Raw genomic sequence first — 12,153 nt, 5'->3', positions numbered from 1 at the left:
TATTAAAAAGCAATTACATATTTACCTTTTACTGAATTACTGATATTTTATCTTCATGTATGAGGTACTACATGGTATTGAATCAATGACATGGCATATTATCACTATACAAGTCAGAAGTCTCACTAGGAACAGGCACACTTACAGAGGTTGGGATGAGCTTCCTTCAAGCCTGGGATTGTCGCGAGGAGATGATTTCGCAGTTGCGGTACAGAGGTGCCGCAGGTACCGATCTCGTTCTGTCTGCGACGGTGAGCCTTGAACCCGTTGCTCTCGATGAAAGATGCTGATGCTTCTATAACCGCAGGGAACTCTTTGTGAAGAGCTATACGACCAGGCCGGTCTCTCTTCGTACGCGGCTCACGTGGCTTACGGCGCTTCGGACTAATATCCAGCCAGCTAATGTCGACCTTTCTTCTTTCCATGATGATGAAGAAGGAAGTACGGAGTATTCGAGAGCAGAGTGAGAACGTGTGTATCGTATGAAAGTCAGAGGAAGACTGTTTCAAAGTGGTGTGCGTTTTGGATATATTATCATCTCGTTGTGTTTAATCGCGTGTGACGCCATTGTTCATGAACCCATTTACGGTAATCCCACTCGTAGCGACTGTGAATGACGTAATAAACAATGGCCTTTTTTTTCAAAAGGGCACGTTACAAGCGCTTCGGCACGCGAGCCTTTTGTGAACGTCCCTCACAAATTTGTTCTATTGTATCAAGGAGGGATGAGAATACCTCCTTGATTGTATCAAGCGTCTCTGGGCAGACAACAAAACAATCACAAATCCCTCACTCTTCTCTCCCAGTCTCTCTGTCTGTCTCTCTTTCTCTCTCTGTCTCTCTCTGTCTCTCTCTATTGCAGGATTCCAGGTTATTTTTGAGCTCTTGACATTTTTCTTTCTCAGGTTTATTGCATGTATACATGTACATACGCCAATACGGGGTGATAGAGAAATAAATAAATGATAAACATATCAATGATTGTAATTTCCATGTATTCAGCGATGTCCATTGTAAAGGGGGGGGGGGGGTATACTTGTATATTGACGTACCACAGCATATATATATATACGAAAAGCTTGCTTCCAAAAGGTGCTAAATCCATTGCAAAGTGATTGCTTTAGCGCCTCTTTGGAAGCAAGCTCTTCATTATTATGTTGATGGAGTGAATGCAGCAATATAAGTAGAACACATAAGTGGACGTTGGAGGAAAATCCGACATTCGGATTTTAAGGTTATGAATATTTGACGTTTCTGCACAGTCAATCCAGTATGGAAAGAATATTGATAGAATGATACAAGGAAAATATGAAGAGAATTTCACAAATGTCAGCTTCTGATTAAGTACAAACCCCATAAAAGTACAGCATAATTATGTTAAAGGTATAGTACAGTATTGGTGGCGATGAATATTAGGCTTTTAACTTTTGCGAGTTACCAAGAAAACACTTACGATATAGTACAGACCATACCGTTTTAAGAGGAATTCAAAGTTTATTCAAAGAAAATCGGGTTTGGACTGACCGAAACATTAAAAAACAAAGCAAAGCAAAGCGATCGTAATAAAGTGTGGGTTCCACACTTTATTAAAATTGCTCTTTTTGGATATCTCAGCCGTTTCAAAACCAATTTTCGTCAAATAAACGTTGCATTCCTTACATGCTCTTTCATATTTCATAAGAGGTTTCTCATTATCTCACCAAAAACTGTTAGTGTTAGAAACCTGAAATGAAGGTCTAAACCAAAACTATACTATCCCTTTAAAGGTAACACCTATAATACCCCTGCCTTCCAAACGGAGTAACTCGAGTTCTCTACTACAATTGTATTAAGCGACAAGAGTGAATATAAGTTTAATTTCATTTCTACTATTCTTCTTTATGTTCTACGCATGTGACATCACAACTGTTGTATAGTCTGCTCATCCAACGGTGGTGGCAACTTTTGAACTGGTTGTCTGATTTACCTCAACTGAAATGTCACTGATATGTTTCATAATAATTCACATGTTTATGAAGTTGAATTTGCCCTTTAGATAAAGTTCGATGCAACGCACACTCATGTAACTTGCCGGATCAAGTACCGTTATTTCAATTCAATCTTCATGAAATCTTATAACGTTCTTTTGCATAGAATATAACAAACTGCAGTTTTCACAAATTGTGATGACGACAAAATTTTTGTGTCACATCATCACACGCTTACTCGCAAAATATGTGTGCTGTGTGTTTTCGGGTTCTCTGGCTTTTATTTTACTTAGTTGTGATAAGTTTGGCAGAGAAAGGTGGAATACTGAAAAACATGAAACTGAAACTTGTCTTTCGTAATTGGAACGCTGACTAAAACGTAAGCCTTTTGACTAAAACGTTGACTAAATCTTTTGCCTTTTGTATAGCAACTCTGCCCAAAAGCAGCACTACACAATCACCTGTGTAGGAGGTCTGAATAAAAGAACCCGGATAACGCCATTGCTATGCCATGCGCCAACTGAACTTTCCAACAATGAGGGCTTCGTTCGTAATCGGTGAATGGAGCCACTATTATTTGCGCTAAACCTTTGATGCGGGAGTGGAAGCGATGAGGCGATACTTGGGAGTAGGCCTATAGAACATCCGCAATACTTCTGCTGCTTTGTCTATCAAAGAGGGACTCGGTTTGTCTGTCGGTGACAATGGGCAATTAAGCAATCGTTATTATCAGACATGTGATGGTAATCATTTTAAATGAGGTGGCGGCGATCGTGATGAGATAAAAAAGACCTTTGTTTTTAATCCATACGTGTGTAGCATGTATAGGTCCACGCTGTCACTCTTCCACACGTAGCGTCCCACTCTCACCCCCCCCCCCACACACACACACACCACCTCCCCACTCATCTCAAATCTGCTCTAGCATGTCTCGGGACAAATTCTCACTTCATGCGCTATACATGAGTTCCGTGGCTCCTCTGGTTTCACACACATACCCCAGTAACACGGAGTCAACAACTTACTAACTCCTATTGTACCGTGGAAATACACGCGATGTACGTCCATGATTGTGCTCTATCGCTAACTTATCAGATCTCAGTTTATTACATCGGGAGAGTTAATAACTTGGGGACCAGAACGTTTACTTTGTTAAAATTGAAACTAAATTCTGTTTTTAGGGTGTTTGAAATGGCTGAAATAATGCAAAACAAGGCAAAAATCTTACGATCGTACGTTTGACTGACTTGCAGGTGTTATAAACTGGTAATTTTGAAGTGTTAAATTACAGTGAACTCTCTTCGAAGATTTGTTGACAGGTGATCAGTTTTATTTTATTTTATTTCATTTTTTATAAGGGGGGGTAATCGATCCGGGGGAAATTTTGGGAGGGATTTATTAAAAAAAAAAAAAAAAAATCCCTACCTACCTACCTACCCTATTTTTCAGTGACCCGTTGCTCCAAGAGTCCAATGCAACATTTCTTCTTTTTTTTTTTTCCTTTTTTTTTTTTGGGGGGGGGGGGCTTAAATATGACTTTTACAAGTAAAATACAGGTAGCAAAAAAGAAAAGAAAAGAAAAGAAATCCGCTCGCCCGACCCTACTTGAAAATCTCATGCTACGCCAATACAAGTATTACAACCTTTTTTTTTTGGGGGGGGGGGGGGAGGGGCTGAGACGCGTTTACGTTTGGCAGTGGATTATCGGCACAGCTCGGTCATGCATGCGCAGCTCAGCGGATCCAGTGCCGCTCCCCACCTTCTGACATCAAGCACAAAAGCTTCCAGCCGCAAGGGTATATCCGGGTCATTGTTAAGGACAACTTACGGTGGGTAGAGAGCACCTGAAATGGTTTTTATGTCAAGAAACAGTTTGTATATATCGTTTGTAATAAAATGCAAACAAAATAGAACACATTAGGCTTTACAAATCGAGGTTGGCCCCGATGAAAAAATTACGATTAGTGACCCGACTGATGTCACCTTTCGGTATAGCTTGATATAAAAGAATACCTTTGTATTTCGCTTGGCGTTCGGTGCTGCAAAATTTCGCTAGGGCTTATTCTCTTCCGTGGTTTCTCATTATTACTAGTTTGGTACGATTTCTTTCGTTTAATGTCACTTTATTCGTTCCCTTTATATTTCGAAGTATTTAAAAGTGATTATTTTAAGTGTCTGGCACTATACATGCATTTTCGTAACGGCGATTTCTCCGCTTTGCTGCAGTATTGCAAAGGAAGTTTGATCCCAGCTGTGTGTGATCTTTTGTAGAGTTTGTGTTGTCGGGGATGTTGTTGTTTGCTTAGGTGCAGTTTATCTCGAGTGGCATGTTGGTCATGTTTCTGAATGTTAATAGGACAAGGGCCGAATGATCTGAGTGATGGTGATGATAATTACTGATGCTGGTGTAAAAGACAGATTGCTGAGCATACTTCTTCTTTCCCCTCCGGCCATGAATGATGACCAAAAAAAAAAAAAAAATACATACACCTCACAACAAGAACCACGTGCTAGATTGCGACCTTCGTTAAGTTAACAGCAAAGGGGAAAAACACGACAGTGAATACAAGCGAAGAGATTGTGTATGCATTCTCTGGTCTTACGAGAAACTTGTGGAAATTTCCACAAAACCAGGTGCCAGACCCCACCCAGGTGCCAGACGAAAGAATGCGCGCACTGGAATAAACAGCGTGTAAATATAGCCTGGAAATACCGATCGAAGAACTAGCTCGTGAGTTGAGTTCAAGGAATCATCGCAAAGATCATGATTCTATAAGCAACACATGGTTCTATAGCCTTTCTTTTGACCCATAGTAGAAATATCGAACAGTCGATTACACTTTAAATTATAATAGTGTGCTTGATCGAGTATTTTAAATGTTTACTGAACTGTAGGAAGGGATTGATTAATCACTCGATTAAAAACTAAATCACAGAAATATGAAAGGTCTCGTATGCCGAGACAAATTCACTATCCGGTTAGACAGTGGGAAGAGATTCTATCACCTCCCTGGGTGTCGGGAAGTTTTCACAAACTCCAGGATCACCCCTTCCCTGCCAACTCCAACATGTTGCTCCCAAACGTGCATGGTGAATGCATGGTGTCTCGATGTCACCGTTAGGTACCCGAGGCTGCTTTGTTTTTGTCTTGGAATATTGATTCATTTCTTGTCATGACATGAGTGTATATTAATCTTTTTGCATGACTATGTAAAAATTTATGATACTAAACTCGTCTTTTTTATTTATTTTTTTCCTTTCAGTCCAAAAGTATCATGACGTTTCAATTGTTCAGAAGGTCTGCTTTTGATAACTCACAGACTAAACACCCTTGCCTGTTCCCAGGCCCTAGCTCCACCCAATCCAGCAATCTACACACGCGCGCAAATTCTGCCATGTGGTTTTGCCAGCCAGCTGTCGGAATGTGCTTTGAAGTTACATGGCAGCCTGGCCTGGCTGGCATGAATGGGTGTCAAGTTTCAATCAACATCTGTTGTTGTTTTATTCTTTCACCTGACAGAAACACGGAAATCAGGATGGTGTAGGGAAGAGGTTTTTGTTGTGTGTGCGTGTGTTTGTGTGTGTGTGTTTTCTCGTTGTTTTTTCTTCTTTTTTTTCCCAATGGGATCGAGGCCAAGGGGTGGAAAGATCAGAGTGAAATGAGAACAAGTACACAGTGAAAGGAGTCAGGTAGAGGGGAGATGGAATAACCAATTACCAGAAGCATTTTTAAATATTGAAGTACCATTATGTGAAAAAAAAAAATAGAGTGCTACCCCTATGTTAGTGTTCCTGACAAGGCGTGAGGAGCGTGGTAATAGTCCTCCTGAAAAATGAAACCCTGATAATTGGCCTCAAATATGCTATTTCTCTCTTTTTCTCAACCTCAGCTGTTTATCAACTTCACTTTCTTTCTTTCTTTTCCATTAAAACCTTGACATGCAAGTGATTTTTTTTTTCAGTTTTTATATTTTCTGATTTTTTTTTCTGTTCGGGGAAGTGTTTTACACTAATTTGCAAATCTGCGTGCCCGATCGGGCAAGTAATTAAAAAAAGTTGTGTAGCACCCTGGTTTATAATGGTGCCTCAAAAAATGCTTAGCTTAGAACGAATTGACCATTAATTAGGCCTGTATTTGTCACTACTGAAACGTTTGTTTGGAGAATAAAAAAAGAATGAATAATCGACCTGTTCTTCACTTCTTGTGAATGTGTTGGTGTGATTACGGTGTGCGTGCGTTCATAAATAAACATCAACATTTCCGAGGCCTGTAGGCTGTATGTCTTGCCCCTGACTCGGAAGACAATTTAACCTGTCACATAACAGTTACAAAACGTAGTGATGATGAATGATGATAATCCGAAGTAATGATAATGAATATGATATATAATATAGTAATTGAAATGTCGTATTACTTGGGGCCCTCCCCAAAGTGACATTAGTCATGCCATTAAAAAACAAGACGGAGTGTTGGCCAGTCAAAAAAGTTGCGGACTAGCCAAAATTGAATCTAACTGGTCTGCCTGGCTAGTTAAAAAGTTAAGCGCGACCCCTGAAGAACCAGTTTTCATTTCTGATTGTAGAAAAAAAAAATATCCAACGTTTATTAGTATTTAATCAACTTACGGAGCAAAATGTTACCGTTTATCATTTTCGAATGTAAAAGCAAACAACCGACATTGGTTTCAGCATCTTACGGAGCTGAATGTTATCTTTATTCATTTCCGGACATGAAAGCAAACATTCGCTATTTATCTTAGCATCTAACTGAGCCGATTGATACCGTTAATCATTTCCAAATGTAACAGCAACAATGTGTTATTTTTTAGCATCATATGGAGCATGATATTACCGTAATTCATTTCCAAATGTAAAAGCAAACATCCGACATTTATTTTATTATCGTATACGAAGCCGAATATTACTGCTGTCCACTTCCGAAAGTAAAATGAATCATCTGACAATTATTTTAGCAATGTACTTAACCGAATGTATACTGTTTTTCATTTCTGAAGGTCAAGTCAGAGATCAGACACTTAGCTTAACCATATAAAACGCAGCTAAATGTTACTGTTATTCATTTTGAAATTTTATAGCAAATATCCGACATATATTTTAGCATCGCATGGAGCAGAATGTTACTCCCATTCAATTCCAAACGTTAAAAGAATAAAACAATCATCTGACATTTATCTTGGCATCCTCCGAAGCCGAATGTCATTACTGTTTACTTTCGAACAAACAGGCAAACATCCGGCATTTATTTTATCATCGTACGGAGTTGAATATTATTATATTTCATTTCCAAATATTAAGGCAAAATCATACATTGATATCACCATCGAACGCAGCTGAATGTTACTGTTATTCATTTCGAAATATAAAAGCAAACATCTGACAGTCATTTTAGTATCGTACAGCCCGTATGGAGCAGAATTAATACTGCAATTCACTTCCGAACGTAAAAGCAATCATCTGACATTATTTTAGCATCTTCCGGAGCCGAATGTTATTTGCTATTTACTTTCGAAAGTAAAAGCAAACATCCGACATTTATTTAATCATCGTATGGAGTTGAATACTATTGTTATTCATTTCCGAAAGTCAAAGGGATCATTTGATATTTACTTCAGCATATTCCGGAGCTGAATGTTATTGCTATTTACTTTCAAACGCAAAAACAAACATCCGGCATTTATTTCATCATCGTACGGAGTTGAATATCATTATTATTTATTTCCGAACGTCAAAGCAAACATTCGACATTTATTTCAGCATCTTTCGGAGCCGAATGTTATCCTTATTCATTTTCGAACGAAAAATCAAATATCTGACATCAATTTTAGCACCGTACAGAGCCGAATCTTACCATTATTCATTACCAAAGGTATAAGTAAACATCCGACATTTATTTTAGTATCATACGGTGTGGAATATTACCGTTATCCATTTCCCAAATTAAAAGCAAATATCTGACATTTACGCTGTTCATTTCCAAAGGTACAATAAAACTTCCGTTATTTGTGTGTGTGTGTGTGTGTGTGTGTGTGTTCGCCGTGGTTTTTGTCACCACAGATTCGCATATTCCGGAGCTGAATGTTATTGATATTTACTTTCAAACGCAAAAACAAACATCCGGCATTTATTTCATCATCGTACGGAGTTGAAGATCATTATTATTTATTTCCGAACGTCAAAGCAAACATTCGACATTTATTTCAGCATCTTTCGGAGCCGAATGTTATCCTTATTCATTTTCGAACGAAAAATCAAATATCTGACATCAATTTTAGCACCGTACAGAGCCGAATCTTACCGTTATTCATTACCAAAGGTATAAGTAAACATCCGACATTTATTTTAGTATCATACGGTGTGGAATATTACCGTTATCCATTTCCCAAATTAAAAGCAAATATCTGACATTTACGCTGTTCATTTCCAAAGGTACAATAAAACATCCGTCATTTGTGTGTATGTGTGTGTGTGTGTGTGTGTGTGTGTGTTCGCCCTGGTTTTTGTCACCACAGAACCCCAAAACAATTGAATTAAAAAGAGGCACATTAACGACAAAAAGAAAAATGGCACATCTTTGATCACAGTGGAGCGACGTCAAGGAGAAAAAGGGGCAGGTGTAAATTGTATGGCCTAGAGAATATCGTTTTCTGCCACATTCTGGGGGCATCACGGCCAAGAGCATCGTCGGCTAATTTTCGAGGTCTACTCTGATAATGGCGCGCGAATTTTATTTGTTACGATCAAGAATTCTTTCTTGCCAAATCCGATAGTAGTATTTCATGTAGATAGCGTCAAACACGGAAGGGAGGTAAGTTTCATGTCATAATTTTAAGGAATACGCGGTCAAATAGAGCATGTCAGTGATGTGCTTTCCGTGAAACGCTCGATAACCAACCCTAATTTCCGCCTTTTCATTCTTATTGTACCACAACACAAGCACCATGTAGCCTCAAATACGATGGGGAGTTCATTTCCCATTCGCAATTTCAAGGTACACAAGCACTGTAGAACGCAAGAGCATTCTCTTATTGTGTGTACACTGTGGATAGATCGTTCAAAAGCGCGTTTTGGAGGAGTAGAGTCGCAATTTCTTAAGTGGATTCGCGAACAATAGCGCACGATCTTTCCGTGGAACGTTCAAGAACCCGTCGTCACTAAATCGGTAATGACTTTGTTCTTGCCCGTTCCGCAAACAATAGCGAGATTTCCGTTAGTTTTCCAGCGGAACGGAAGGTAACGCGCCTTTTGTTTCATTTAAGTACCCCGTTCAGAACGCGTTCAGAACGCGAGCAGAACTGCAGTGACTTAATTCCCTGACGCCTTACAATCCAACCTTTATCTCATCAATAAATACACTCCCTTCAAACTGTGCAATCATGCAATAACAGTCAGAGATAATGCTCAACAAAACATGTACTGTAAATATTAGCTCATGTGCAAAGAATTTTAAGTACAGACATGTACAAAGTGTACAAGTACCACTATACCTTGTACATGTGGGGATTAAAATGTTATGTGTCTACATGCGTATCAAAATTGCTAGTATGTATGGGATACACATGCATGACTTGGTACAAAACTGTTCCTTTATATCAACATTTAAAAGAAAACTAGCAACAGAAAGCAATATTGAAAGTGTGTGGCTCAGATTGGACACAGCTGTCATCTTGTAGTGCCAATGTACAGGGCCTGCCAATTTATAGTAGTACTGGTCATCCCCGAGATGGCTCTGTTATTTGTATGCTACACATTCTGAATCATCTGGCAACAGGGACCACTGCAGCTGTGCCGCCCTTTGTATTGGCAAATTAGGGCAGCCACAAGACAAACATTTTGACTATTCACATTGACATGGTCATCATTTTACATTGTATACATTCAAAGACATTAATCTGCATTGTCCTCTCAGGAAATTGTCAGAAATGATGACCTTTGCGGAAGGCTTGACACAGGTCATCTTATTCCGGTGACCTTCCACAATATCTGTGACATCATCCCTTAAAATGAGAATGTTTTTCACATTGTCAAACTTCGCAATGTCAGATTTTGCAATGACTGGCCTTATGTTGTTGATTTCTGTGCTGCAATCCTCTGACACATGTTACAGTTATGTGCATTCATTGAAAAACAAGGCAAACTGTACTATCTTTTTTTTTTCAAAGTCACAGAAACTCTTTTGTGGTATCTGTACCAGTTCACTGCTTCCACGCAACTGTGAGTGCATAAAGGAAAACTTTTTTTTTTTTCAGAGTTCTGGCAAATCAACAGACAGGATCTAGATAGTGCATGATTTGCTGAAAATATCTACAGGGGCTCTGCATGATCACATACCAATACTTCTCAACAAAAGTTGGGGAATCACACTGCTCCTATTACACAACTGAATATCACAATTGTGAAAAAGCAAATAAATGCATGATGCACAAACAGCTATGCTTCCATGGATTTAATAGAGAAACTTGTATACATTCACCGCATGACTCAAAGGAAACTGTAACCCAAATATGAATACTTTTTTTTTTGGCTGCAAGCGATCTCTTCTGAAAGCAGTCCCTTTCAGTTTTGTATTATGTTGACAATGTGAAAGAACTGAACATGACACTGCAAGGTACTTGACTCCAACAAAATGAATTTAAGTCATCAAAGGAATAAATCGAAACATGAAGAGGCATCTACCTATATCATTTCAAAGGGATGAGGATCACCAAGATAAGTTCTCAAATTGCACTTAATACGGATAACTGTCAGCTACATGGAGGGGGGGGGGGGGGGGGGATCGACCCCGCTCAAGGTCCAGTGAGGTTTCATTACATAGGGCATGATGAAAACAATATTACCAAATAGAGATTATTGGCCTTTTACTGGAGAAGTATAAATTTTCGCAGTGTTGAAATTTTTGCGCATTTCGCGCAACCGGAAACTAGCATGAAAATAAAAGCCCACGAATATTTTTGCTTGCTGTATGTTCCAGTTGTTGAAGTCGTGATTCCACGGAATTAAAAACACAGTAGTTAGGGACCGTGAAGACGCACTCGTAGTTACATGTAGCTAATCTCGAGGTTAGCTCGATGTTAAGAGCTACGAGAAATCTTATGGTTAGCGCTCTAACTATGAGCTGCGGGGGAGGGGGTCCCACCTGTAGTTAAGCACCGTGTGGACACAAAAATCAACATACTCAAAGGGGCAGGAACTTAACCTCAAGGTTTCCCAACCTCGAGGTTAAGATTCGTCGTGTGGACGCACGTCGTAGTTTGGGGGCAAGAGCTTAAAACTTCGAGGTTTTCTAACCTGGAGGTTAGGGCCTGTCGTCTGAATGCAACTATTGTATCCTTCAAAACTGAATGTGTTTTTGAAGTTCATTTACTGATCATAGTGACTTGAATAGGTGTGATTCAGCTGTCATGTTGAGTACATTGTATAAAACATGTTGATTGTTACTAGGGTAAATGCATGCTGCTATTGATAATAATGATAATGATAAATAACACTTAGGTCTATACTGTATACTGACATTTCTAAGCACATTAAAACCGAAAAACTATTAAATAAAATACTGCATTATGTACATATAGCATAACAACAACAATAAAAATTAGGATTGAGTATTAAGATCCCAAAAATCCTGAAAAGAAACAAAATGAGATTTCAACATGCATGTGTTTGTATAAAAGGAACTTTGCAAATCTGCAATCTGTATCTAGGTTTGGTGTGAATTATCTTATTAAATTGAGAAAAACCCTCACAAGCACTGAACATGATTACGTCAGAAAATGTTGAGTTGCATGAAATCAAAGTGAATGTTTGAGAAAGCAGAAATGAGATATCATTCAGTTGCATCAGTTTGGCTTTACCATGTACTGTATTTGAAACTAATAAAAGTCTTGAAATTACCAAGATTACTTTAATACAGTAAGTATGTAGCTCCGTAGATACAATTATAGCTCGTTGGATTTGCCTTGCAGTGTGCGTTCAGTATGCAGACATGTTGTGTAAATTTGACTTGTAAGGGGAAACCTAGAGAGCCTCTTTTAGATTTTGAAAGGCACATACGTCTTCTACGATGTATTCGAGTCTGACAATTATTAGTGTATGGAGAACCAGTCATGTGTGTTGAAAGAACTCTTCTAAGTTGACTTTTGATGGTGCAATTAATGTTCTGTACCTCTTC

General features: G+C 38.8%; 1 protein-coding gene across 1 annotated transcript in view; it reads right to left on the bottom strand.

Annotated features, from left to right (window-relative positions):
* Positions 1 to 12,153, bottom strand: part of LOC140242896 (uncharacterized) — a 101,717-nt gene that overhangs the window by 43,798 nt on the left and 45,766 nt on the right. The gene's annotated exons all lie outside the window — the stretch shown is intronic.

This window comes from Diadema setosum, chromosome 19 (assembly GCF_964275005.1).
Source record: "Diadema setosum chromosome 19, eeDiaSeto1, whole genome shotgun sequence".
Lineage (NCBI taxonomy): Eukaryota > Metazoa > Echinodermata > Echinoidea > Diadematoida > Diadematidae > Diadema > Diadema setosum.
Note: the sequence above shows the minus strand (reverse complement) of the source record. Positions and strands in the feature narration are given on the sequence as shown.